This window comes from Macaca mulatta, chromosome 19 (assembly GCF_049350105.2).
Source record: "Macaca mulatta isolate MMU2019108-1 chromosome 19, T2T-MMU8v2.0, whole genome shotgun sequence".
Lineage (NCBI taxonomy): Eukaryota > Metazoa > Chordata > Mammalia > Primates > Cercopithecidae > Macaca > Macaca mulatta.
Window position 1 is genome coordinate 66,002,977 of NC_133424.1, and position 26,598 is coordinate 66,029,574.

The 26,598-nt window shown below is 49.0% G+C and overlaps 1 protein-coding gene and 2 non-coding genes across 9 annotated transcripts in view; all 3 read left to right on the forward strand.

The window, feature by feature from the left end:
• The window catches only part of NDUFA3 (NADH:ubiquinone oxidoreductase subunit A3), a 427,160-nt gene that overhangs the window by 94,643 nt on the left and 305,919 nt on the right, over positions 1-26,598 (forward strand). Inside the window, exon 1 of one of the 7 annotated variants that reach the window (XM_077981785.1) lies at positions 10,107-10,110. The exons of 4 other annotated variants lie outside the window; for them this stretch is intronic. The gene's annotated coding sequence lies outside the window, so the exon portion shown is untranslated. Of the gene's footprint in view, positions 1-10,106; positions 10,111-15,783; positions 15,789-24,192; positions 24,197-26,598 lie in introns of those variants that run through there. 2 more of the 7 variants (XM_077981749.1, XM_077981771.1) reach the window with 2 other exon arrangements.
• Positions 3,245-3,333, forward strand: MIR516A-2 (microRNA mir-516a-2). Its single transcript, NR_032564.1, has one exon. It is a non-coding gene; the product is annotated as a microRNA mir-516a-2 (primary transcript).
• MIR517B (microRNA mir-517b) lies at positions 4,750-4,861 on the forward strand. Its single transcript, NR_128404.1, is given in 1 exon segment — positions 4,750-4,861. It is a non-coding gene; the product is annotated as a microRNA mir-517b (primary transcript).

Sequence of the window (26,598 nt, forward strand, 5' to 3'; positions counted from 1 at the left end):
AAACAAAACTCAGGAGGATTGCCCCATGATGAACAAAGCTAACCTGCTGAGCCTTTGAAGCAAAGAACTGGAGATGGTCCTTTCAGAGGGTTATGTTCTGGATTCCGGAAAACACGCAAACAGGGCCAATAAATGCATCTTTATTTTTGTGTCCATTTTAACCTGGTGTAGGGAAATTTCATCAAAAAATCCGGATTGCTGGAGCAAGAAGATCTCATGCTGTGACTCTCTGGACAGAAGCGGTTTCTGTTGTCTGAAAGAAAACAAATCGCTTCTGTCTAGAGTGTTTCGGTTTGAGAAAAGCGACGTTGAAGTTGGTGCTGATCTTGGTAATGCATTTGCAGAGCATGCTTATCAGACTTGGATGATGGTGGGCTTCTGATTTTGGTGGTTGTTGTTTCTCTAAGATAAGGTCTCTGTTGCCCAGGCTGGAGTGGGGGGGCACTTCCAACCTTGGTCTCTTGGGCTCAAATGGTCCTCTCTTTTGAAATAGAATCTTGCTCTGTGACCCAGGCTGGAGTGCAGTGGTGCAATCTTGGCTCACTGCAACCACCGCCTCTCAGGTTCAAGCAATTCTCCTGCTTCAGTCTCCTGAGTAGCTGGAATTACGGGAGCCCAATACCGCACCTGGCTACTTTTTGTATTTTTTTTTTAGTAGAGATGGAATTTCACCATGTTGGCTAGACTGGTCTCAAACCCCTGACCTCAAGTGCGCCACTCGCCTCAGCCTTCCAAAGTGCTGAGAATACAGGCGTGAGCCACCACGGGGCCATCACCACCTTTTACTTTAGGGAAATTATCTGGCACTGGGATAGAACCTCACGTGGGATCAGGTGGAGTTGAAGGGACCTCAGTGTCCCCTGCAGATGGGATGTGCACGGCTCAGCAGGAGCACGGGGGTGGAGTGCATGGGGCTTCAGTGTTTATTGGGGAAATGAAGCTGAAATCTTGGGTGCATGACCAGGAGGTAAATGCATGAGACGGGGGTCTCACTATGCTGTCCAGGCTAAAGTGGGCTTAGATCCTCCTGCCTCTGCCCCTCTGCAGACCTTGGTAGATGGGACTGCATGTGAATATTAACCCATGCACAGGCAAGAAGAAAGTAAGGAATGTTATTTGGTTCACGCCCGGCCCCCTGTTAAACACGTATTTTAGATAAACGATGTATTTGAGATGTACTTGAACAACAAATGATTTGCTGGTTAGTTGTGGGCATCTTTTTTTTTTCCTAATTTTAAATATGGGACTAGTCCAGATACGGTGGCTCAAGCCTGTCATTCCAGCGCTTTGGGAGGCCGAGACAGGAGGATCACCTGAGGTTAGTTGTTCGAGACCAGCCTGACCAACACGGTGAAAGCTCGTCTGTACTAAAAATAAAAAAATTAGCGAGACGTGGTCTTGATGCACGCCCGTAATCCCAGCTACTCGGGTGGATGAGGCAGGAGAATTGCTTGAGGCTGGGAGGCTGAACTTTCAGTGAGCTGAGATCGAGCCTCTTGCAGCCTGGGCAACAGAGTGAGACTCAGTCTCAAAAAAAGTAAAAACTCAGCCGGGTGTGGTGGCACACACTTGTAATCCCAGCACTTTGGGAGGCCGAGACGGGAGGATCACCTGAGGTCATGTTCAAGACCAACAGGGTCAAAATGGCAAAACCTCGTCTCTACTAAAACTATAAAAATTAGCGGGTGCGGTGGTGCACATCTGTAATTCCAGCTACTCGGAGGCCGAGGCAGGAGAATCGCTTGAACCCAGGAGGAAGAGATTTCAGTGAGCTGAAATCACGCCATTGCATTCCAGCCTGAGCCACAGAGCAAGATTGCATCTGAAAAATAAAATAAATAATAAAATGAAATGAAATAGATAAAAATAAATAGATAAATACGAGACCATCATGAATTTGGATGTCACCTTTGTGCAGGGGCCAGGGTAACTCTGTCCTCTGTCATTCCAATTTTCTTTTTTTTTTTTTTTGAAAAGGAGTTTCACTCTTATTGCCCAGGCTGGAGTGCAATGGCACGATCTTGGCTCACCACAACCTCCGCCTCCCAGGTTCAAGCAATTCTCCTGCCTTAGCCTCCCTAGTAGCTGGGATTACAGGCACGCGCCACTACGCCCAGATAATTTTGTATTTTCAGTAGAGACAGGGTTTCACCATGTTGGTCAGGCTGGTCTCGAACTCCCGACTTCAGGTGATCCGCCCGCCTTGGCCTCCCAAAGTGCTGGGATTACAGGCGTGAGCCACCGCGCCCGGCCCCAGTTTTTTTTATGTGCCCTGCCAAAGCAAACACTTATGTGCAGGAATGATTGTTCCTGAGGGCATACAATGTATGGAACTTTGAGACAGGGTCTCAGAAATATATGATGTATATTTTATCATATATTCTTTATATACAATATATACACACAAAATACTGTTCTAAATACAGAGAATACTCTGATATCACCTTGGGTATTTTTTTGTTTCTTTGTGTGTGTGTGTGTGTGTTTTATTTGTTTGGTTGGTTATTTTTGAGACAAGGTCTGGCTCTATCGCCTGGCTGGAGTGTAGTGGTGCGATCTCGGCTCACTGCAACCTCCACCTCCCACCTAAGCCCTGCTGAATTAGTGTTTCCAGGCATGCACCACCACACCTGGCTCACTTTTGTATTTTTTATACACACGGGGTTACACCATGTTGCTGGGGCTGGTCTCGAACTCCTGAGCTCAGGTGATTCTCCCGTCTTGGCCTCCTAAATGCTAGGATTAGAGGTGTGAGCCACCGTGCCTCACCGGTACTTGTGTATTTAGGTTCAAATTTTGACGGGTTTTTATGACCACGCCTGTGGTCTATCCTGGAGAATGTTTGTGTGTGACAATGTATAGTCTTGAACATTGTAAACTTGATTTTGGGTGCTCCCCTCGGGACTGTGGGTCCCTGTCCTGGAACTCAAGTGAACACTTGGGTCAAAATCCATTGCTGTTCTCTAGAAATCCAGCTCAATTCTCTCGGTTAAACATAAGGTATGTGTCGTAGGCATTGCTTTTTCTTCCAGAGACAAAACTCAGGAGGATCGTCCCTTGATGAGCAAGGCTAACCTGCTGAGCCTTTGAAGCAAAGAACTGGAGATGGTCCTTTTTGGGGTTTATGTTCTGGATTCCAGAAAACAGGCAAACAGGGGCAATACATGCATCTTTATTTCTGTGTCCATTTTAACCTGGTCAAGGAAAATTCCAACAACAAATCCACGGTGCTGGAGCAAGAAGATCTCAGGCTGTGACCGTCTCGAGGAAAGAAGCACTTTCTGTTGTCTAAAGAAAAGGAAGTGTTTCCTTCCCGAGGGTTACGGTTTGAGAAAAGCAACGTTGAAGTTGACGCTGATCTTGGTAACACATTTGCAGAGCATGCTTATCGTCAGACGTGGATGACGGTGGGGTTTTATGTTTGCTTTGTTTTTTATCTAGGACGGGATGTCTGTTCCCCAGGCTGGAGTGCGGTGGCCCTTCCAGCCTAGATCTCTTGGGTTCAAGTGGTCCTCTTTTTGGGACAGAGTCTCGCTCTGTGGCCCTGGCTGGAGTGCAGTGGCAGGAACTGGGCTCACTGCAATCTCTGCCTCCTGGATTCAAGCAATTCTCCTGCCTCAGCCTCCCGAGCAGCTGGGGTTACAGGCATGTGCCACCACGCCAGCTAATTTTTGCATTTTTATTATTGATTTTTGAGATAGGGTCTGGCTCTGTCACCCAGGCTGTAGGGCAGTGGTGCGATCTCGACTCACTACAACCTCCACCTCCCACCTCAGCCTCCTGAATAGCTGTCTCCAGGCATGCACCATCACACCTGACTAACTTTTGTATTTTTTGTACAGATGAGGTTTCACCATGTTGCCTGGGCTGGTCTCGGACCGCTGAGCTCAATTGATCCTCCCGCCTCGGCCTCCTGAACTGCTGAAATGAATGGTATGAGCCACCGTGCCCCAGCCTTACTTGTGTGTTTCTGCTCACATTTTATTGAGGAACTTTTACATCCTAGCCTGTGGTCTATCCTGGAGGATGTTTGTGTGTGTGACAAGGTATAGTCTTCAACCTCTTAGATTCCATTTTGGATGCCTCCATGGGGACTGTATGCCTCTGTCCTGGAACTCAAGTGAACACTTGGCTCAGAATCCATTTGCTGTTCTCTAGACATCCAGCCTAATTCTCTTGGGCAAATATAATATATCTAGTAGGCATTGCTTTTTCTTTTTTTTTTTTTTTTTTTTTTTGAGACGGAGTCTCGCTCTGTCGCCCAGGCTGGAGTGCAGTGGCGCGATCTTGGCTCACTGCAAGCTCAGGTGATCCTGCAGGTGATCCTCCCGGGTTCACGCCATTCTCCTGCCTCAACCTCCCCAGTAGCTGGGACCACAGGCACCCGCCACCATGCCTGGCTAGTTTTTTGTATTTTTAGTAGAGACGGGGTTTCACTGTGTTAGCCAGGATGGTCTCGATCTCCTGACCTCGTGATCCGCCTGCCTCGGCCTCCCAAAGTGCTGGGATTACAGGTGTGAGCCACCGCGCCCGGCTGCTTTTTCCTTCTGGAGACAAAACTCAAGAGAATTGCCCCTTGATGAACAGGACTAACCTGCTGATTGTTTGAAGCAAGGAACTGGAGACGGTCCTTTTAGGGATTTATGCTCTGGATTCCAGAAAACACACAAACAGGGCCAATAAATGCATCTTTATTTCTGTGTCCATTTTGACCTGGTTAAGGAAGATTCCAACAGAAAATCCACAGTGCTGGAGCAAGAAGATCTCAGGCTGTGACCGTCTACAGGGAGGCACTTTCTATGGTCAGAAAAAGAAAGTGCATCCTTTTAGAGTGTTACTATTTGAGAAAAGCAACATTGAAGCCGATGTTGATCTTGGTAATACATTTGCAGAGCATGCTTACCATCAGACTTGCATGATGGTGGGCTTCTGTTTTTGCTTTGTTTTTTTTTCCAAGACAGGGTCTCTGTTGCCCAGGCTGGAGTGCGGTGGCACTTCCAACCTAGATCCCTTAGGCTCGAGCAGTCTCTTTTTTCTTTCTTTCTCTCTCTCTCTCTCTCTCTCTCTCTCTCTCTCTCTCTCTCTCTCTCTCAGCCCAGGCTGGAGTGCAGTGGGGCAATCTCGGCTCGCTGCAGCCTCCACCTCCTGGGTTCAAGCGATTCTCCTGCCTCGGCCTCCCGAGTAGCTGGGATTACAGGTGCGGACCATCATGCCCGGCTAATTTTTGTATTTTTAGCAGAGACAGGGTTTCACCATGTTGGCCAGGCTGGTCTCAACTCCTGTCCTCAAGCGATCCACCTCCCTTTCCTCCCAAAGTGCTGGGATTACAGGTGTGAGCCACCGTGCCTGGCCTCAAGTGGTCCTTTTGACTCAGCCTCCCAAGTTTTGGGACTACATGGGGCGTGCCACCACACTTGGCTAAGTTTTTGATTTTTGATAGAAAGGGGGTCTGTCTTGCCCAGGATGGTCTCAACTCCTGAGCTCACAGGATCCTAAAGGTGTGACCCACCTTGTCCTGATGACCCATTTCAAACATAGCTGACATGGCCAGGCATTGTGGGCACACAGTCCCAGCTACTGCAGAGGCTGGGGTGGGAGGTTCCTTTGATTTCCAGGCTATACCATGCACTGATCACACCTTTGATCCCAAGTAGCTGGGATTACAGGCGGCCACCACCACACAGGCTAATTTTTTTTTGTTTTTGTTTTTGGAGACAGAATTTCCCTCTTGTTGCCCAGATTGGACTGCAATGGCGCGATCTCGGATCACTGCAACCTCCACCTCCCTGGTTCAAGCGACTCTCCTGCCTCAGCCTCCCGAGCAGCTGGGATTACAGACAGGCATTACCACGCCCGGCTAATTTTTTGTATTTTTAGTAGAGATGGGGCTTCTCCATGTTGGTCAGGCTGGTCTCAAACTCCCAACCTTAGGTGATCCACCCACCTCGGCCTTCCAAAGTGCTGGGATTACAGGTGTGAGCCATTGCACCCAGCTCATTTCATTTATTTTTATGTGTGCTGCCGAAGCAAGCACTTATGTGTAGGAATTGCTCTTCTTGTGAGCATATGTTGGCCAGCCTGGACCACATCGCAATATCCCATCTCTTTAAAAACACAGATTACATGGCACCTGGCACCTGGTTCCAGAGACTTCATTTGGGGTTGGTCATTTGAAACTCTACCCTCCTATCAATTTAGTGTAATCAATCCAAATCATGTTTCCTTCATTAAGAGACTGAGAAAGCCTCCACGTCTATCCAGTCTATTTTGTAATCCCCCACGGATGTCAATATTAATAAAATTTCTTTTTTTTTCCTGTTCATTTGTGTCTTTAGTTTTTCTTCCCCGACAACTTGCCATCATTTCTCAGAATAGACCTGCTTTCTCTGCAGGAAAGGTGTAGCTGATTCAACCCTCACCCACTCATGCCAACCCCAGTCAGTTCTTTTGACTGCAGCTGCCCTGTTTATCCTATCTTCTGTGGGTAACGATTCCAAGGTACCATTCCACCGGGCAAAACCTCGCATCTAAATGCCAGCTGCTTGGTAAGATGTGAAATGTTTGCTGTGACTAATATAAGAAACAAACTGTTGTAGACAAGATGAATCTCAGTGACAGTGAGAAATGTCACATGGGACAAAACCACAGATACTTCCACAAAAACCTTGAGGACCCTAAAAGGGGCTCCCTAGTAACAGGTGGGACGCACAGCCGCTCTTGTTGTTGCCATAGTGAGCGATGCCTGTTTGTCCAGCCCTCAGCACCTTTTCCTCCGTGGTAGTTAAGCCTGCACTGCTTCACAGAACCTCCCTTGACTTGGGTTGAGGTAGAGTCGAAGGGGACCTCAGTGTCCCTTGCAGATGGGATGTGCACTGCTTAGCAAGAGCATGGAGGTGGAGTGCATGGGCTTTGAGTTTTTCTTGGGTAAATGAAGCTGAAATGTAGGGTGCATGACCACGTCATCAATGCACACTTGATTTAATTTTTATATTTTATTTTTATTTATTTATTTTGAGATGGAGCCTTGCTCTGTGGCCCAGGCTGGAGTACGTTGGCCTGATATCAGCTCACTGCAACCTCCGCCTCCCGGGTTCAAGCAATTATTGTGCCTCAGCCTCCCAAGTAGCTGGGATTACAGGCGTGCACCAGCATGCCTGCCCAATTTTTGTATTTTTAGTAGAGACAGGGTTTCACCATGTTGGCCAGGCTGGTTTCAAACTCCTGACCTCAAGCGATCTGCCCACCTCGGCCTCTCAAAGTCCTGAGATTACAGGCATGAGCCACCGTGGCCAGCCTAATTTTTCTATTTTAGAGACATGGTCTAGCTATGCCACCCAAGCTAAACTAGGCTTTAGAGATCTTCCTGCCTCTGCCCCTCCACAGTCTCTGGGAGTTTGGACTATGAATGGACATTAGCATATTTGCAACCACCACCACCCTAGTTTGGAAGATTTTCATCACCCCAAAGAGGCTTATACCCATTTGCCTTCAGTACCCACCCCCGTCTTCCACTCAGACCCTGGCAACTACTCTGCCTCTCTCTAGCTCTGGATTTGCCTCTTGTGGGCATTTCATAAAAACCAGTCTTGAATGGGTGGCCTGTTGTGACCACTTTTAGTATAATGGGTTGGTTCTGGTTGTCTGCTGTGTGAATCTTACCACTGAAGGGTGGTCCCTGAATGGAAGCAGGAGGCTGGGAGAACTGGGAGATCATCGTTTGGGAATGGAGTGGGGCGGGCAGACCCTGATGTCTGGGAAGCTCACGAGGGTGGAAGACCCCATGTTCCTCCCTGAGAACTGCAAGGTGACCCTCCTGGGGCGCTGGAAGGAGTGAAGGCATCCGGACTGGGAACACCAGGGCACTGCACCACTGCAGGCAGGACAGCCGAGGGGAAAGGAGTGCCAGGCATCACTGGCTGGGGCCATTGTGGGTTTGATCTGGATGGAGCAGGTGTCTTCTGGGAGAGAGAGCCCCTGGGATTTTCGCTCTGCTCCCTGGTTGTCTTTTAGTCATGGAATCCGATGATAAAGGCTCCCACCCTGGGCCAAGTCATTTGGTTTCTGGAACCCAGTGGTTCTTCCTGCCTGGACTTGGGATCTTTTGGGGAAGTTTGGGATCTGGCAGGGCGTCTGCATAATCCATAGAAATCCCTGAGAGTCCCTTCCCTTGGCTGACATCTCCGTGTTCCTACCCATTACCTTCCAAAAAAGACCCTTATACGAATTGCCAAAAGGGGCTTCCCAGAGCAGGGAAACCCGGTTAAATCTGTATTTCAGATCAACAGCATATCTAGAATCTACCTGAACAAGAAATAGTTTGCTGTTTAAGTGTGAGAAATTTTTTTTCCCTAATTTTAAATATGGAACCCATCACGAATTTGGCTGTCCCCTTTGCACAGGGGCCATGGGACTCTATCATTCCATTGTTTAATGTGTGCTGCCAAAGCGAGCACTTACGTGTGGGAATTATTCTTCAGATGAGAATACACTATATGGAACTTTATTGCTTTTTTCTTTCATAATTGAGATTTTATTGAAGATCGGTACATTTCAATTTGTACACAATTCTTTTTTTTTTTTTTTTTTTTTTTTTTTTTGAGACAGAGTCTCGCTCTGTCACCCAGGCTGGAGTGCAGTGGCCGGATCTCAGCTCACTACAAGCTCTGCCTCCCAGGTTTACGCCATTCTCCTGCCTCAGCCTCCCAAATAGCTGGGACTACAGGCGCCTGCCACCTCGCCCGGCTAGTTTTTTGTATTTTTAGTAGAGTCGGGGTTTCACCGTGTTAGCCAGGCTGGTCTCGATCTCCTGACCTCATGATCCGCCCGTCTCGGCCTCCCAAAGTGCTGGGATTACAGGCTTGAGCCACCATGCCCGGCCCACAATTCTTAATATGTATTGTAATTCATTTTGTTTTGTTTTTTTGAGGCAGAGTTTCACTCTTGTTGCCCAGGCTGAAGTGCAATGACGCCATCTCGGCTCACCGCAACCTCCGCCTCCCGGGTTCAAGCAATTCTCCTGCCTCAGCCTCCCAAGTAGCTGGGATTACAGGCACCCACCACCATGCCCGGCTAATTTTTTGTATATCATCTGACCTCAGGTGATCCCCCGCCTCAGCCTCCCAAAGTGCTGGGATTACAAGCGTGAGCCACCGCACCCGGCCTCGCTTCCACTTTTGCAGGAGCAGGTTTAGCTGACAACCGTGCGACCTCCTTGTGGGCTCTTCCTTGGTGGCCCCTTCGGCGGAGCCAACCTTCCTCTTGGGCATCCTGGCGTCAGAGAGGGCACGTGCCGGGTGCCTTCGGGCTGCAGCTGCCTGGCCACTGCAGCTCCTCCTGCTGCCCGAGCTGCTGAGACCACAGCGGGGGCGGTGGGAGAACCAAATGGAACCCGGAACTTTCTTATTTTGAGACAGAATCTGGCTCTGTCACCCAGGCTGCAGTGCAGTGGCGTGATCTCGGCTCACTGCAACGCCCGCCTCAGGTGATCCTTCCACCTCAACCTCTGGAGTGGCTGAGATTACAGGCGCACATGTCACTATGCCTGGCCAATGTTTGTACTTTTTGTAGAGATGGGGGTCTCGCTGTGTTGCCTAGGCTGGCCTTGAACTCCTGGGCTCAAATGATCCTCCTGGCCTGGCTTCCCAAAGTACTGGTTGTAATGCTAGCAGTTTGGGAGGCCACAGTTGGCCGGATGGATTAGCTAGCAACCAACATTCCAGGCAGAGAATGGTGCTCTCTCAACTCTCAGTGAGCAAGGGGCTAGTACATATCGAAGGGGCTCAGGGCATGTCACCCCAAAGGACATCGCGTCAGCATATGGATTATTTTGACCTGGAAGCCCGTGGGGAAAAGCAGATGCATCTGACCTCCCCCTTCCTACCTAAAAGTAGATCGTGGCCGGGCGCGGTGGCTCAAACCTGTAATCCCAGCACTTTGGGAGGCCGAGACAGGCGGATCACGAGGTCAGGAGATCGAGACCATCCTGGCTAACATGGTGAAACCCCGTCTCTACTAAAAATACAAAAAATTAGCCCGGCGTGGTGGTGGGCGCCTGTAGTCCCAGCTACTCAGGAGGCTGAGGCAGGAGAATGGTGTGAACCCGGGGGGGGGGGGGGGGGGCGGAGCTTGCAGTGAGCCGAGATGGCGCCACTCACTCCAGCCTGGGGCACAGAGCAAGACTCCGTCTCAAAAAAAAAAAAAAAAAAAAAAAAAAAAAAAGTAGATGGTAAAATTTCTCATGAGAAAAACGCCCTTCCTGCGCCTGGAAGAGAAGAACGTTCCTATCAGTGGAGGCTAGGAGTCCATACGCTAAACAACTCAGCTATTGACCCTTATCTTCCTTCAGTTCCCCACTGTTTCCTGGTCACTTCCCCTAGCCCAAGCCCCTGTGTCTTGTCACATCCCCACTAAACCTGCTCCTGCAAAAGTGGAAGCCAGGCCGGGCGCAGTGGCTCACCCCTGTAATCCCAGCACTTTGGGAGGCCAAGGCAGGCAGATCACGAGGTCAAGAGATCGAGGCCATCCTGGCCAACATCGTGAAACCCCGTCTCTAATAAAAACACAAAAATTAGCCAGGCGTGGAGGTGTGCACCTGTAGTCCCAGCTACTAGGGAGGCTGAGGCAGGAGAATTGCCTGAATCCGGGAGGCGGAGGTTGCAGTGAGCCGAGATAGCACCACTGCACTCCAGCCTGCCAATAGAGTGAGACTCCATCTCAAAAAATAATAAATAAATGAATACGCTGGGCACAGTGGCTCACGCCTGGAATCCCAGCACTTTGGGAGGCCAAGGGGTACGAATCACCTAAGGTCAGCAGTTCAAGACCAGCATGGCTACAATGGTGAAACTCGTCTCTACTAAAAATACAAAAATTAGCCAGGCGTGGTGGCGTGCACGCTACTTGGGAGGCTGAGGTACGAAAATAGCTTGTATCCGGGAGGTGCAGGTTGCAGTGAGCCAAGACCGCGCCATTGCACTCCAGCCTGGGTGACAGAGCGAGACCCTGTCTCAAAAAATAAATAAATGAATTATTATTATTATTATTATTATTATTGAGATGGAGTTTCGCTCTTGCTGCCCAGGCTGGAGTGCAATGACCCCACCTTGGCTCACTGCAACCTCTGCCTCCCAGGTTCAAACAATTCTCCTGCCTCAGCCTCCCGAGTAGCTGGGATTGCAGGCGTGCACCACCACGCCCGGCTAATTTTGTGTTTTTAGCAGAGACCAGGTTTTTCCATGTTGGTCAGGCTGGTCTCGAACTCCTGACCTCAAGTGATTCACCTGCCTCGGCTTCCCAAAGTGCTGCGATTACAGGCGTGAGCTACCGCACCCAGCCAAATAATTATTTTATAGGGAGATTTTCTTTATATAAACAGCTACAAATCAATAAAATAACAATCCAACAGAAAAAAACACCAAAAGCAAGAAAATATAAAATAGCTTTTTCAAGCATATGAAATCCTAAATATATTTAAACCTTAGTTCATAAGAGAAATGCAAATTGAAACTCCCAAGAGATACCATTTCTAACTGTAAGGTCATATATATAATTTAAATATATAAATTAAACACTCAGTATATGAGAGAAGGACTCAAATAGACTTTGGGTGGTAGAGAAGACGGACGACTCCTGCAGCAAGTGTGTATGCAATGGGTATTGTAGGATATAATAAATTCCTCTTCAAAGGTTTCAGCCTGTAAATTGTTAAGTACAATGAGTTCTGAGATCCTCTCCAAAGGACCAGTGGATCAGTATGTTCAGCTCCCCTGTTCTTTGTGCAAGGCTCTTGGATTGGTTCCAACCCTGAGAGCACGTCAACAGACAACAGGAGGCTGTGTGGAGTAACAGGCTGTTTTAACGACAGCCTGGGCGCAGGAAACCTCAGGCCTAAAATGGCGTCAGGCCCAAGTGAGGATGGGGCAGCGGTTTTATAGTCTCCTGTAAACAGGAAGTGTCCTAGTCTGAGGTAACTGCTACGTGATACCCGGATGGCCTCTTTCTCCATCTTCGGGGTACCTGTCTTCCGGCCAAGGTAGGTGTCTTCCGGTCAGGGTAGGCGTCTTCCTGCGGGTCTCCTCCTGCTTCTGCTATCTTGCTGAGGCCCGCTGCTGGTGCAAGTGGCCTTGCCTGGGCCTTGGGACGGGGCCTGAGAAGGGAGGAGTTACTCATCCCTTCAAGCTTTCAGGCCGCAGGGAGAATCTATCACTTTATTCTTCATTTTAAAGTTTAACTTCCTCGTTCTCTTCGTCTCCTTGCCCCTAGTTTTGGTAAACAACCCTCTCCTAGCCTCTATCACCTGCTCCATTCTGAGTCACCCCTGGTCACCTGCTCCATCCTGAGTCATCCCTGGTCACCTGCTCTGCCCCGAGTCATTCTGAGTCACCTGTTCTGTAACATACTTCCTGCCAAACTCACTCCGCCACTCCGGCTCAAGCCCCTGCTCTCTTTAAAATAGCCCATAGGGTTGGCCAGGCGCAGTGACTCACGCCTGTAATCCCAGCACTTTGGGAGGCCCAGGCGGGCGGATCACGAGGTCAGGAGTTCAAGACCAGCCTGGCCAACATGGTGAAACCCCATCTCTACTAAAAACACAAAATACAAAAAGTAGCAGGGTGTGGTGGCGCATGCCTGTAATCCCAGCTACTTGGGAGGCTGAGGCAGGAGAATCGCTTGAACCCAGGAGGCGGAAGTTGCAGTCAGCCAAGACCGCACCACTGCACTCCAGCCTGACAACAGAGCTAGATTCTGTCTCCAAAAAAAACAGCCAGTTAGGCTGGTCCCAGTGGCTCACGTCTGTAATCCCAGCACTTTGGGAGGCTGAGGCAGGTGGATCACGAGGTCAGGAGTTCAAGACCAACCTGGCCAGGATGGTGAAACCCCGTGTCTACTAAAAATACAAAAAAATTAGCCAGGTGTGGTGGCAGGTGCCTGTAATCCCAGCTACTTGGGAGGCTGAGGCGGAGAACTGCTTAAACAGGCGGGAGGCAGAGGTTGCAGTGAGCCAAGATTATGCCACTGCACTCCAGCCTGGCAACAGAGCAAGACTCTGCCTCAAAAAAAAAAAAAAAAAAAAAAAAAAATTGCCATTCGGAATTAGCTTAGACTGTGCGGTCCAACCCCAGCCAATAGGGGAACGACACAGCGGTAGCGGGTACCTGCGTCAGGTATAAGAAGCCCTTCCCCTCCCATGTTCAGGTATCCTCTCGCCATTGCTCCATCTGTGATTTGCACCCTCCTATAGAAGTAAACTGCCTTGCTAAGAAAATTTATGCTTGAGTGGTATTTCCTTTGTGGCACCGAAAGTTTATTTCTAACAGATATAATAGATGCAGGTCAGTACACCAAATTTGACCTAAATCCAAATTGAATTTCAAAATGGAATCTAGGGTCTTGCATGGTGGCTTAGGCCTGTAATCCCAGCACTTTGGGAGGCAGAGGTGGGTGGATCACCTGAGGTCAGAAGTTCGAGACCAGCCTGGCCAACATGGTGAAAACCCGTGTCTACTAAAAATACAAAAATTAGCCTGGCATGGTGGCATCCCTCTAATGCCAACTACTTGGGAGGCCCAGCCACAAGAATAGCTTGAACCCAGGAGGCAGAGTTTGCAGTAAACCGAGATCACACCATTGCACTCTAGCCTGTGCAACAGAGAACGATTGTGTTTCAACAACAACAACAACAAAACAAACAAAAAAATGGAATCTAAACTGCAAGCTTCCAAAATTCAGAAAATAGCAGCTCGAGATGCGCTTTTCCATTGCGGCCACCAGAGGGCGCGCCATAGAGGCCCTCTCAGGCACAACTGGGGCTCCTCTCCGACAAGCATTTCCTCTTCTGGCCAGTAGGGGGCAGGGATGAACAACCCCAGAGTTGCCAGCGCTCTACCATTTGGTAGGTGAGAAAGTGTTTAGCGCCAGGGTCCTGAGTTCAAACGTGGACTCCACCAGTTGCCAGCGAGAGGACGCCCTTAACAGCAATCTCTAAGCTTCGTTTTCTCCTTTTCTACAATAGGGCCAATAAAACACTTGTCCCAGCAGCGTCAATGTTAACATTTTGATATTATAACGTCAATGACCCTAAAACAGCCTCATATCCTGGCCCCAAAGGGACTGGATGACCCTAGGTTCCAGGAACCTACTTTTCCCAAGCTGATGTCTGTCGGATGTGGAATGGCCTTCCAGGAAGATGGAAACAAAAATGCTCCTGGGCCGGGCGTGGTGGCTCACGCCTGTAATCCCAGCACTTTGGGAGGCCAAGGCAGGCAGATCACCTGAGGTCAGGAGCTCGAGACCAGCCTGGCCAACATGACGAAACTCTACTAAAAGTACAAAAAAAAAAAAAAAAAAAAAATTAGCCGGGCAGGGTGGCGAGTGCCTGTAATCCCAGCTACTCAGGAGGCTGAGGGAGGAGAAGCTTGAACCCAGGAGGCGGAGGTTGCAGTGAGCCAAGATCACGCCACTGCACTCCGACAAGAGTGAGACTCCATCTCAGAAAAAAAAAGAAAAAGAAAAGAAAAAAATGATGGTGCTGGAAGGAGTGAGGCCTTTAGGTGGCCTGCACGTGTGGTCCCACCTACTCGGGAGGAATCTGTAAAATGCAGAATCAAATGGCTTTCTTTTTTTTAATTTTCCCTCCTCAGAGCCTATAGGACACTGTAGGGGAGTGAGAGGTCACCTCCAAACCCCCCTTATCGTTTATGTGGACTCTTTGGCTGGATCTAAAAACCAAATTGACTCAAGGCAGCTTAATAACAGAAAAGCATACACGTTTGATCAGTTTTTCGTGTATTCATACATTACACGGGGATCTTCACGAGAGAGTGATCTGAAGAAGTGACCAAAACAAAATGCTTTTTTGTTTGTTTGGTTTTTGAGACAGAGTTTCCGGTGGCTCTGATGGAGTCGACCAGGCTAGAGTGCAGTGGCACGATCTCAGCTCACTGCAACCTCCGCCTCCCAGGTTCAAGCGATTCTCCTGCCTCAGCCTCCCGAGTAGCTGGGATTACAGGTGTGTGCCACCACGCCCAGCTAATTTTTGTATTTTGTATTTTTGGTAGAGATGGGGTTTCACTATGTTGGCCAGGCTGGTCTCGAACTCCTGACCTTGTGATCTGTCCACCTCAGACTCCCAAAGTGCTGGGATTACCAGCATGAGGCACCCGCCCAGCCTAGTTGCTTGGTTTAAGGTTATTTGTTGATGATATGCTTAAAAAAAAAAAAAAAAAAAGGCAGGGGGTGGATTATTCATGCCTCTCCTTCTTAGACCTTATAGCGTAACTTCCCGACATTACCATGGCATGTGTAAACTGTCATAGGGCTGCTGGGGGTGTAGCAGTGAGGATGACCAGAGGTCACTCTTGTGGCCATATTGGTTTTGGTGGGATTTGGCGGCTTCTTTACTGCAGCTTGTTTTATCAGTAAGGTCTTTATGACCTGTATCTTGTGCCGACCTCCTATCTCATCCTGTGACTTAGAATGCCTTCACTGTTTGGAAAAGCAGCGCAGTAGGCCTCAGCCTCATTTTACCCAGTCCCTATTCCAGATGGAGTTCTCTGGTTCACATGCTTCTTGACAAAAGTACTGGGATTACAGGCAGGAGCCACATGCCCAGCCGGATGCTTTTATACAAAGGGGATAGATTTCTAGGGGAGTCGCCAGGAGGTGCATGGGGGTGGGGAAAACGAGTGGGAGATAAGGGCTATCTCGTTACCGTATTTACTCCGGTCCATTGCAGCCTCTAATCCCCAGTCTCTGGTGATGAGGGCTGCCTTCTCTTCCTGGTATGGGGGTGCCCCTCCCGGAGGAATGTCTGGTTTGCTGCCTGCAGGAAGAGTTAAGTCAGCTAAGCCCTTCGGAAACTACAATTTCTCCAGTGTTTCCAACTCGAAACAGGCTACCAATTCAGGATCTTTTGGGATGGCACGTCCTTCATTCCTTGCACACTAAGACGCAGCACAGTGAATTTTCAAGAAGGAGAATGCAGGAGCCAGCATTCCCCTCATTTTTCTTATAGCTTCCTTTTTAAGAAATTAGTGGATATATGTGATTAAATTCGCTTGGTTTCAACATTTCACAGGAGTTTAAAAAAAAAAAAAAAAAAAACATAAAAATTGGCCAGCCGGGTGCGGTGGCTCATGCCTGTGATCCCAGCACTTTGGGAGGCCGAGGCAGGCGGATCACGAGGTCAGGAGTTCGAGACCAGCCTGACCAACATGGTGAAAACCCCTGTATCTACTAAAAATACCAAATTAGTCAGGTGTGGTGGCAGGAGCCTGTAGTCCCAGCTACTCAGGAGGCTGAAGCAGGAGAATCGCTTGAACCCGGGAGGCAGAGACTGTAGTGAGCCGAGACTGTGCCACTGCACTCCAGTCTGGGCAACAGAGCGAGACTCTGTCTCAAAAAAAGAAAAGAAAAAGAAATGCAGGATGCTTGCGAAGTACGTGGGATGCTGCTTAGCAAATAGTCAATGCCCAATCAATGTGAGCCATCATTCACCAAGCTACCTGATAGATCTGCTGACTCACAGATTCTCCCCCAAACCTGCCTCATCAGGGGTCATCAGCTCACTCATCCATCCGTATGACAGGCTTCCTGCGTGCCAGCAACTAAGCTCTGTCACACCAGAGAAGTGGCTGATCATGCCTTGCCCTGGAGGAGCTCCCAGTCTGATGGGGAAGGTGGCCACGGCCACCGTGCCCCCAGCAATGGAATCTGGCTGGTGAGCTCACTGCAAAAGGAGCTCCTAATTGCAGACATTTGCTTCCCGGGGATTTGCACCTCTTTCTTATAGTCAGTTTATTTCTAGCCTATTTGTTCCCTTTTCTTGCTTCTCCACATTCTTGCGAAATGTGCTTCCCAGTCCAGTTAGCCAGGGTGAGAGCTGGGGCTGCAGACTCTAGAGATTACGTCCCCTCAGGGTTTCAGTGTTCCCATCAGTGAAATGGGTCAGTGATAAGAGACTTTGGGGTTGCTCTCCAACCTAAATACTCCCCATTAGCCAAGATTATTAAAAAATCAAGTCTTGGGCAGGCACGGTGGTTCACACTTCTAATCCCGGTACTCTGGGAGGCCAAGGCCAGCAGGTCACCTGAGATCAGGAGTTCAAGACCAGCCTGGCCAATATGGTGAAACCCCATCTCTACTAAAAATACAAAAATTAGCTGGGAGTGGTGGCTCACGCCTGCCCTCTCAGCTACTTGGGATGCTGAGGCAGGAGAATCACTTGAAACTAGGAGGCAGAGGTTGCAGTGAGCTGAGATCATGCCATAGCACTCACTCCAGCATGTGCAACAGAGCAAGACTCCCTCTCAAAAACACATCTAGGCTCAGGCTGGGCGCAGTGGCTCACGCCTGTAATCCCAGCACTTTGGGAGGCTGAGGCAGGTGGATCACCTGAGGTCGGGAGTTCGAGACCAGCCTGATCAACATAGAGTAAACCTCATCTCTACTAAAGATACAAAATTAGCCTGGCGTGGTGGCACATGCCTGTAATCCCAGCTGTCTCACGTGTCCATGTGAAGAGACCCCCAAACAGGCTTTGTGTGAGCAACGAGGCTGTTTATTTCGCCTGGGTGCAGGCGGGCTGAGTCCAAAAAGAGAGTCAGCAAAGGGTGATGGGATTATCCTTAGTTTTTACAGGGTTTTGAGATAGGCGGTGGAGTTAGGAGCAATGTTTTGGGGGCAGGGGGTGGGTCTCACAAAGTACCTTCTCAACAGTGGGGAGAATTACAAAGAACCTTCTTAAGGGTGGGGAAGATGATAAAGAACCTTCTTAAGGGTGGGGGAGATTACAAAGTACATCCATCTGTTAGGGTGGGGCAGAAACAAATCACCATGGTGGAATGTCATGAGTTGAGCTATTTTCACTTTTGTGGATCTTCAGTTGCTTCAGGCCATCTGAATGTCTACGTGCAGCTCACAGGGGATATGATGGCTCAGCTTGGGCTCAGAGGCCTGACACCAGCTACTTGGGAGGCTGAGGCAGGAGGATTGCTTGAATCCAGGATTACAGGCATGACCCCCGTGCCTGGCTACTTCTGGGCAACCTTTTTAAGAGAATTTATCCCAGCACTTTGGGAGGCTGAGGCGGAAGGATCATGAGGTCAGGAGATGGAGACCATCCCGGCTAACACGGTGAAACCCTGTCTCTACTGAAGGTACAAAAAAATTAGGCCGGGCGCGGTGGCTCACGCCTGTAATCCCAGCACTTTGGGAGGCCGAGACAGGTGGATCATGAGGTCAGGAGATCAAGACCATCCTGGCTACCACGGTGAAACCCCATCTCTACTAAAAATACATTTTAAAAAATTAGCCAGGCGCGGTGGCGGACGCCTTTAGTCCAGCTACTCGGGAGGCTGAGGCAGGACAATGGTGTGAACCCAGGAGGAGGAGCTTGCAGTGAGCTGAGATGGTGCCACTGCACTCCAGCCTGGGCGACAGAGCGAGACTCCCGTCTCAAAAAACAACAACAGCCGGGCGCGGTGGCTCAAGCCTGTAATCCCAGCACTTTGGGAGGCCGAGACGGGCGGATCACGAGGTCAGGAGATCGAGACCATCCTGGCTAACACGGTGAAACCCCGTCTCTACTAAAAAATACAAAAAACTAGCCGGGCGAGGTGGCGGGCGCCTGTAGTCCCAGCTACTCCGGAGGCTGAGGCAGGAGAATGGCGTGAACCCGGGAGGCGGAGCTTGCAGTGAGCTGAGATCCGGCCACTGCACTCCAGCCCGGGCGACAGAGCGAGACTCCGTCTCAAAAAAAACAACAACAACAACAACAAAAAAGAGACCTTGTCTCCTCAAAAAACAAGAGCAAAAATTAGCCGGGCGTAGACTAGGGTAGGATAGATTGCGCCCCGGAAATCACAGCTAGGGTGAGCTGAGACAGCACCACAGCACTCCTACTTGGGCAACGGAGCGAGAGACCCTGTCTGGGGGGCGGGGCGTGGTGAGGGAGAATTCACCAGTAAAGAAGACACAGCAGCCCGCCATTAGCATTAGAACCCCAATAGACCCTCCTTCATTTTCCCATAGAAGGCCAAAAAACGCCCTTGTTTGTTACGTTGATATATGTAAACCTTTTCTCCAGGCTGTTCCCTGAGGTTTCCATGACTAGGAACTTCAAGCATGTGTAAATAAACCTTTTCACCTGTAGATCTGTCTACTTTCAGTTAATTTGCAGACCACCAACTATAGCACCCAAGTTGAAAGAAGTTTCTCTTCCCAGCACTTTCTGCAGGATGCTTTTCATGCTTCCCACCTGGAGGCCTCACCCCTCCACCCACCTGCCCTAGTCCTCAGCTGCCTCCAGTTCTGTCCACTTCCATACAGACTCCCGGTAATAGAGAACTCTGTTTTTATTATTATTTTTATGTATGTATTTATTTTTTTGACACAGGGTCTCACTCTTGTCACCCAGGCTGGAGAGCAGTGGCGCAATCTTGGCTCACTGCAGCCTCTGCCTCCAGGGTTCCAGCGATTCTCCTGCCTCAGCCTCCTGAGTAGCTGGGATTACAGACACCCGCCACCACACCTGGCTAATTGTTGTATTTTTAGTAGAGACGGCGGGGGGCGGGGGGAGTTCACCATGTTGGCCAGGCTGGTCTTGAACTCCTAACCTCAGGTGATGCTCCTACCTCAGCCTCCCAAAGTGCTGGGATTACAGGCGAGAGCCAATGTGTACACAGCCCAGGTATTAAGGAATTCAATCTCTATTTCTCACCAATGAATTAGGCTCTGGAAGTTAGTAGATTTTAACGAATACTTGTTAAACTAAGTTCTTCTAAAAGGTTTTAGGAATATTCAGTAAAAGAGGACTCTGTAAACTAAAAACCAGTTCTGTGCCAGTAAATCCTCAACAGATGGAGAAAATGAGACTATGCCTCACCCCTTCCCCTTAGGGCCTTAGAGGAGGAATTATCCTTTTAATGACTGACTGAGCTATCACTGCTCTCTGTCAGTAAAAACAGCAGCAAAAAAAATTTCTCGGCCAGGCGCCGTGGCTCATGCCTATGATCCTAGCACTTTGGGAGGCCCAGGCCAGCAGATCGCTTGAGGTCAGGAGTTCGAAACCACTCTGGCCAACATGGTGAAACCCTGTCTCTACTAAAAATATCAAAAAGTTAGCTAGGCATGGTGGCGGACACCTGTAATCCCAGGTCCTCTTGCCCAGAGGTTGAGGCAAGAGAATCGCTGGCACCCGGCGGGTGGAGGATGCAGTGACCACAGATGGCGCCACTGCCCTCCAGCCTGGGCAACAGAGTGAGACTCTAACAAAAAAAAAAAGAAAAAGAAAATTCTGGCATCAAGCTCATTGAAATGTATTCTTTGCATCTGGCATAGTGTGCTCAGTGCGTGTGATCCCAGCTATGCAGGAGGATCATTTGAGCCCAGGAGTTCGAGTCCAGCCTGGGTAACAGGTAGAACCCCTTCTCTGGAAAGAAAAAAAATTTTTTAAAAGGCATTTTTTATGTATTATTGTTTTGAAACAAGGTCTCCCTCGATATCCCAGAGTGGAGTGCCTTGGCATGATCATAGCTTACTACAGCCTTGACTTCCCGGGCCCAAGCAGTCCTCCCACCTCAGTCTCCGGAGTAGCTGGGACCACAGGTATGCACCACCATGCCCGGCTAATTTTTTTTTCTTTTCTTTTCTTTTTTTTTTTTTTTTGAGATGGAGTTCTGCTCTTGTTGCCCAGGCTGGAGTGTTGTGGCGCGATCTTGGCTCACTGCAACCTCCGCCCCCTCGGTTCAAGCGATTCTCCTGCCTCAGCCTCCCGAGTAGCTGGGATTACAGGCGCCTGCCGCTGCACCCAGCTAATTTTTGTATTTTTAGTAGAGACAGGGTCTCACTATGTTGGCCAGAATGGTCTCGAACTCCTGACCTCGTGATCCGCCTGCCTCGGCCTCCCAAAGTGCTGGGATTACAGGCGTGAGCCACCGCGCCCGGCCCGTCCAACAGAACTTTATGAAAGGATGCACGTGTTCTGTGCCTGCACTGTTCAGTGTAGTCCTGATGTGGGCTGGGTGCGGTGGCATGTGCCTGTAATCCCAGCAATTTGAGAGGCCGAGCTGGGCAGATCACTTGAGCCCAGGAGTTTGAGACCAGCCTGGGCAATATGGCAAAACCCCATCTCTATGGAAAATACAAAAATTATCTGGGCATGATGGTGGGGTTGTGTAGTCCCAGTTATTCAGGAGGCTGGAAGTGGGAGGATCTCTTGAGCCCACGAGGTCAAAACTGCTGTGAGCCCTGATAGTGACACTGCATTCCAACCTGGGTGACAGAGTGAGACCCTGTTTTTTTTTTTTAAATATATATTTATATATATTTGTTATATGTAGTATAATAATATATATATTTATCCTAACCTCCCAAAGTGCTGGGATTACAGTCATGAGCCCCCAATTTTATTTATTTATTTATTTATTTATTTATTTATTTATTTATTGAGACAGAGTGTTGCTCTACTGCCCAAGCTAGAGTGTAATGGCACCATCTCGGCTCATTGGAACCTCCACCTCCCAGGTTCAAGCAATTATCCTGCCTCAGCCTCCCAAGTAGCTGGGGTTACAGGCACCTGCCACCACGCCCAGCTAATTTTTGTATTTCTACTAGAGATGAGGTTCTACCATGTTGTCCAGGCTGGTCTCCAACTCCTGCCCTCAAGTGATCCTCCCCTCTCTGCCTCCCAAAGTGCTGGGATTACAGGCATGAACCACTGCACCCGACCTATTGATTTATTTATTTAGGCTAGAGTGCAGTGGCTTGATCTCTGCTCACTACAACCTCTGCCTCCCAAGGTCAAGCGATTCTCATTCCTCAGCCTCCCCAGTAGCTGGGATTACAGGCTCCTGCCACCATGTCTGGCTAATTTTTGTATTTTTAGTAGGGGGGTTTCACCATGTTGGTCAGGGTGGTCTTCAACTGCTGACCTCAAGTGATCCGTCTGCCTTGGCTTCCCAAAGTCCTGGGATTACAGGTGTGAGCCACTGGGCCTGGCCTTTTTTTTTTTTTTTTTCTTTTTTCAGATAGAGTCTCACTTGGTTGTCCGGGCTGGAGTGCAATGGCCCGATCTCTGCTCACTGCAACCTCTGCCTCCTGGGTTCAAGCGATTCTCCTGCCTCAGCCTCCCAAGTAGCTGGGATTACAGGTGCCTGCCACCACGTCCAGCTAATTTTTTTTTTTTTTTTTTTTTTTTGAGACGGAGTCTCACTCTGTCGCCCAGGCTGGAGTGCAGTGGTGCGATCTCGGCTCACTGCAAGCTCCGCCTCCCGGGTTCACGCCATTCTCCTGCCTCAGCCTCCCGAGTAGCTGGGACTACAGGCGCCCACAACCGCGCCCGGCTAATTTTTTTATTTTTAGTAGAGACGGGGTTTCACCGTGGTCTCGATCTCCTGACCTTGTGATCCGCCCGCCTCGGCCTCTCAAAGTGCTGGGATTACAGGCGTGAGCCACCGCGCCCGGCCCCAGCTAATTTTTTTTTTGTATTTTTAGTAGAAACAGGGTTTCACCATATTGACCAGGCTGGTCTCAAACTCCTGTCCTCAAATGATCTGCCCGCTTCAAACTCCAAATGTGCTGGGATTACAAGTGTGAGCCACCGTGCCCAGCCCTGTCCACATTTTCTAACAAGCACTCTATTAGCCAAATAACTCTCGAGCATGGAACCCAAATATAAATTGTATGGCTCAGAGTGCCTGGCAAGGCAGGTTCTAGAACAAGGCAGCTGGAAGATGGTGTCCCTGACCACTGCAGGGTTCAGCCGCTTTAGAGATAATCGATAGTTCCAGCCGGGTGCGGTGGCTCATGCCTGCAATCCCAGCACTTTGGGAGGCCGAGGCGGGCGGATCACCTGAGGTCAGGAGTTCGAGACCAGCCTGACCCACATGAAGAAACCCCGTCTCTACAAACAATACAAAATTGGCCTGGCGTGGTGGCGCATGTCTGTAATCCCAGCTACTTGGGAGGCTGAGGCAGGAGAATCGCTTGAACCCGGGAGGCGGAGATTGCGGTGAGCCGAGATCACACCATTGCACTCCAGCCTGAGCAAGAGAGAGAAACTCTGTCTCGACAAAAAAAAAAAAGAAAGAAAGAAAAAAGAAACAGATTTTGAGCATATACCTTGACAAACTCCCCGCCTTGACCAAACTTTAGGCAGGCTCTCCTGAGCCCTCCTGACTAGGCCTGGACGTTGGCTGCTATCTTATCTTTGACCTGCCCAGCCCACTCTTAGCAGGGATTCCTGCTGAGTCATCTCCTGGCTCTTCCCATCTAATTGCCCCTGATATCTGATGAAGTGCCTCATCACCACCTTTGATGTACAAGGCCTCGGCCCACCTTTAGCAAGAATCCCATTAGGCCAGTTTAGGCAGAAACACTCTGTCCTGGGCGCCTCCTCCTGTAATTTTCCATCCATGAACCCGTCTCGCTGTTCTTTGGCTAAATCCCATTTTTGCTTCTTTTTTTTTTTTTTTTTTTTGAGACAGGCTGGGGTGCAATGGTACGATCTCAGCTGACTGCAACTTTCGCCTCCCAGGTTCAAGCGATTCTCCTGCCTCAGCCTCCCGAATAGCTGGGATTACAGGTGCCTGCCATCACGCCTGGCTAAATTTTGTATTTTTTGTAGAGATGGGGCTTCGCCATGTTGGCCACGCTGGTCTTGAACTCCTAATCTCAGGTGAACTGCCCACCTCGGCCTCCTAAAGTGCTGGGATTACAGGCATGAGCCACCGCACCAGGCCTTTGTCCACTCCTTACCTCGATGTTGAGGTCAGCAAACATTTTCTCTAAAGAGCTAGATAGTAAATGGTTTAGGTTTTGAGGGTCACATGGTCTCTGTCACACTTTCTCAATTCTGCAATTAATATAGCAAGAAAGTGGCCACAGGGCCAGGCTCTGGCTCACTCCTGCGATTCCCACGCTTTGGGAGGCCCAGGCACGAGGATCACTTGAACCCAGGAGTTTGAGACCAGCCTCAGTAACATGGCAAAAACCCATATCTACTACAATTGCAAACAGTTAGCCAAGTGTGGTGGCGCGTGCCTGTAGTCCCAGCTACTAGGGAGCCTGAGGCAGGGGGTTACTGGAGCCCAGAAGTTCAAGGTTACAGTGAACCATGATCCTGCCACTGCACTCCAGCCTAGACTACAGAGTAAAACTCTGGCTCTTTTGAAATAAACATGAATAAATATGGTGGGGGGCTAGGGGAGGGAAAACATTAGGAGAAAAACCTAATGTAGGTGACGGGTTGATGGGTGCAGCAAACCACCAGAGCACGCGTATACCTACGTAACGAAACTGCACATGTAACGCAGAACTTAAAGTATAATAAAAATAAAAAATGAATACATAAATAAACAGACCACAGAGGTTCTTTTTTTTTTTTTTTTTTTGAGACGGAGTTTCTCTCGTGTTGTCCAGGGTGGAGTGCAATGGCACATTCTCAGCTCAGAGCCTCTTCCCTTTCATCCCATAGACTCAGGAGGCTGACACAGGAGGGATATTTGAGACCAGGAGTTTGAGAACAGCCTGAGCAACATAGCCAAGACCCTATCTCTAATTCTTTAAAAATGCTCCCATGCCTGGCTAGTATGTATATATAGTATTTCTTGTAGAGACGGGGTTTCAGTATGTTGCCCAGGCTGGCCTCAAACTCCTGAGCTCAGGCAATCTGCCACCCTTCACCTCCCAAACGCTGGGATTACAGGCTTGGGCCGCCACACCTGGTCTAATCTTTCTTATACTATGTCCCCCCGACACCCCAGAATCGAGGTGATGTGTATCACATCGTGGAGGTGTTAAGAACACAGGCAAACAAAATAGGCAGCCATGAACTGGGGAAGGGTTTAATCTAGTCTGGCAAGAATCCTTCTCCTTCCTGAACTCATCCCATAGCAGAAAAGGTGGATGAAATGGTAATTTCCCCTCAATGCCATAAGGAGGTTTATCACTCACCCACCCAAAGGCTGTAGATAAACAGTGACTGAGAGAAAAATGGGATGACAGGAATGAATAGTGCACATAAAAGGATTTCTCCAACTGTTAGACTGTTTACAAAAAAAAAAAAAAAAGCTACTCTCATTGTTCTGGGGAGCTGGGGCAGATAATGGGAAGGGCTGGGTTTCAGGGTGGGGACACAGGGCGATTATCATGACAAGGAGGTCTGCTGGTTTGCAAACGACGACCTTTCAGCTCAGCAGGAAGAACTTCTGATTAGGCAAAGTTTCCCCTATCTATCCCCTCCTCCCAAGAAGCACCGGCTGTGAAATCTCATTTCCTAAATATTTGGGATTTCTGATTTGTTCTGTTATTTTATTTTTTATTTTTGAAACAGAGTCTCGCTCTTGTTGCCCAGGCTGGAGTGCAGTGGCATCATCTGGGCTCACTGCAACCTCCGTCTCCTGGGTTCAAGCGATTCTCCTGCCTCAGCCTCCCAAGTAGCTGGAATTACAGGGGTGCGTCACCACACCCAGCTAATTTTGTATTTTAGTAGAGACGGGGTTTCGCCATGTTGGCCAGGATGGTTTTGGAACCCCTGACCTCAGGTGATCCACCCGCCTCAGCCTCCCAAAGTGCTGGGATTACAGGCGTGAGCTACCACGCCCGTCTGTCTTTTTTTTTTTCCCCAAAGAGCTCATTTAAGAGTAAAGATAAATTGACTTGTAAAGTTAACGAACAGTTGATACAATTATTACAATTTGAGGCTTTAAGTTAAATATGCGTGTTGAATTACCACAATAATAAAAGACCAGATCCACTATACTTGTCAAGTCAGAATGAAACTCTAAGAAGCACATCTTTAATTTTAAATTTTTTTAATTTGATTTTTCTCGTCACGCCTGGTTGTCGGGGGGGAAGGGTCAAGTCTTATACTGGTCTCACCAGCAATGTCATGAATTGTCCAAAAAATGTCAAATTGGGCCAGGTGTGATGGCTTATGCCTGTAATCCCAGCACTTTGGGGGGCCAAGGTGAGAGGATCGCTTGAGCCCAGGAGTTTGAGACCACCCTGGGCAACAAAGCAAGACTCCCATCTCTCTCTTTCTCTGTCATTTATTTTTTTGAGACAGAGTCTTGCTCAGTCACCCAGGATAAAGTGTAATGGTGTGATTTTGGCTCACTGCAACCTCTGCCTCCCAGGTTCAAGCATTTCTCCCTGCCTTAGCCTCCTGAGTAGCTGGGATTACAGGCGCCCACCCCCACACCCAGCTAATTTTTATATTTTTTAGTAGAGACGTGGTTTTGTTAATGTTGGCCAGGCTGGTCTTGAACTCCTGAACTCAAGTGATCCACCCGCTTCAGCCTCCCTAAGTGCTGGGATTACAGGCCTGAGCCACTATGCCCAGCCCATCTCTATATTTTTAAACAAATTATACAACAAAAAAAGTAAAATACCATATTGGATCTTTTTTCCTTTCTTTTTTTTTTTTTTTGAGAAGGGATTTTGCTCTTGTTGCCCAGGCTGGAGTATAATGTCGTGATCTCGGCTCACCGCAACCTCTGCCTCCCGGGTTCAAGCGATTCTCCTGCCTCAGCCTCCAGAGTAGCTGGGATTACAAGTATGCGCCACCACCCCAGTTAATTTTGTATTTTTAGTAGCGAT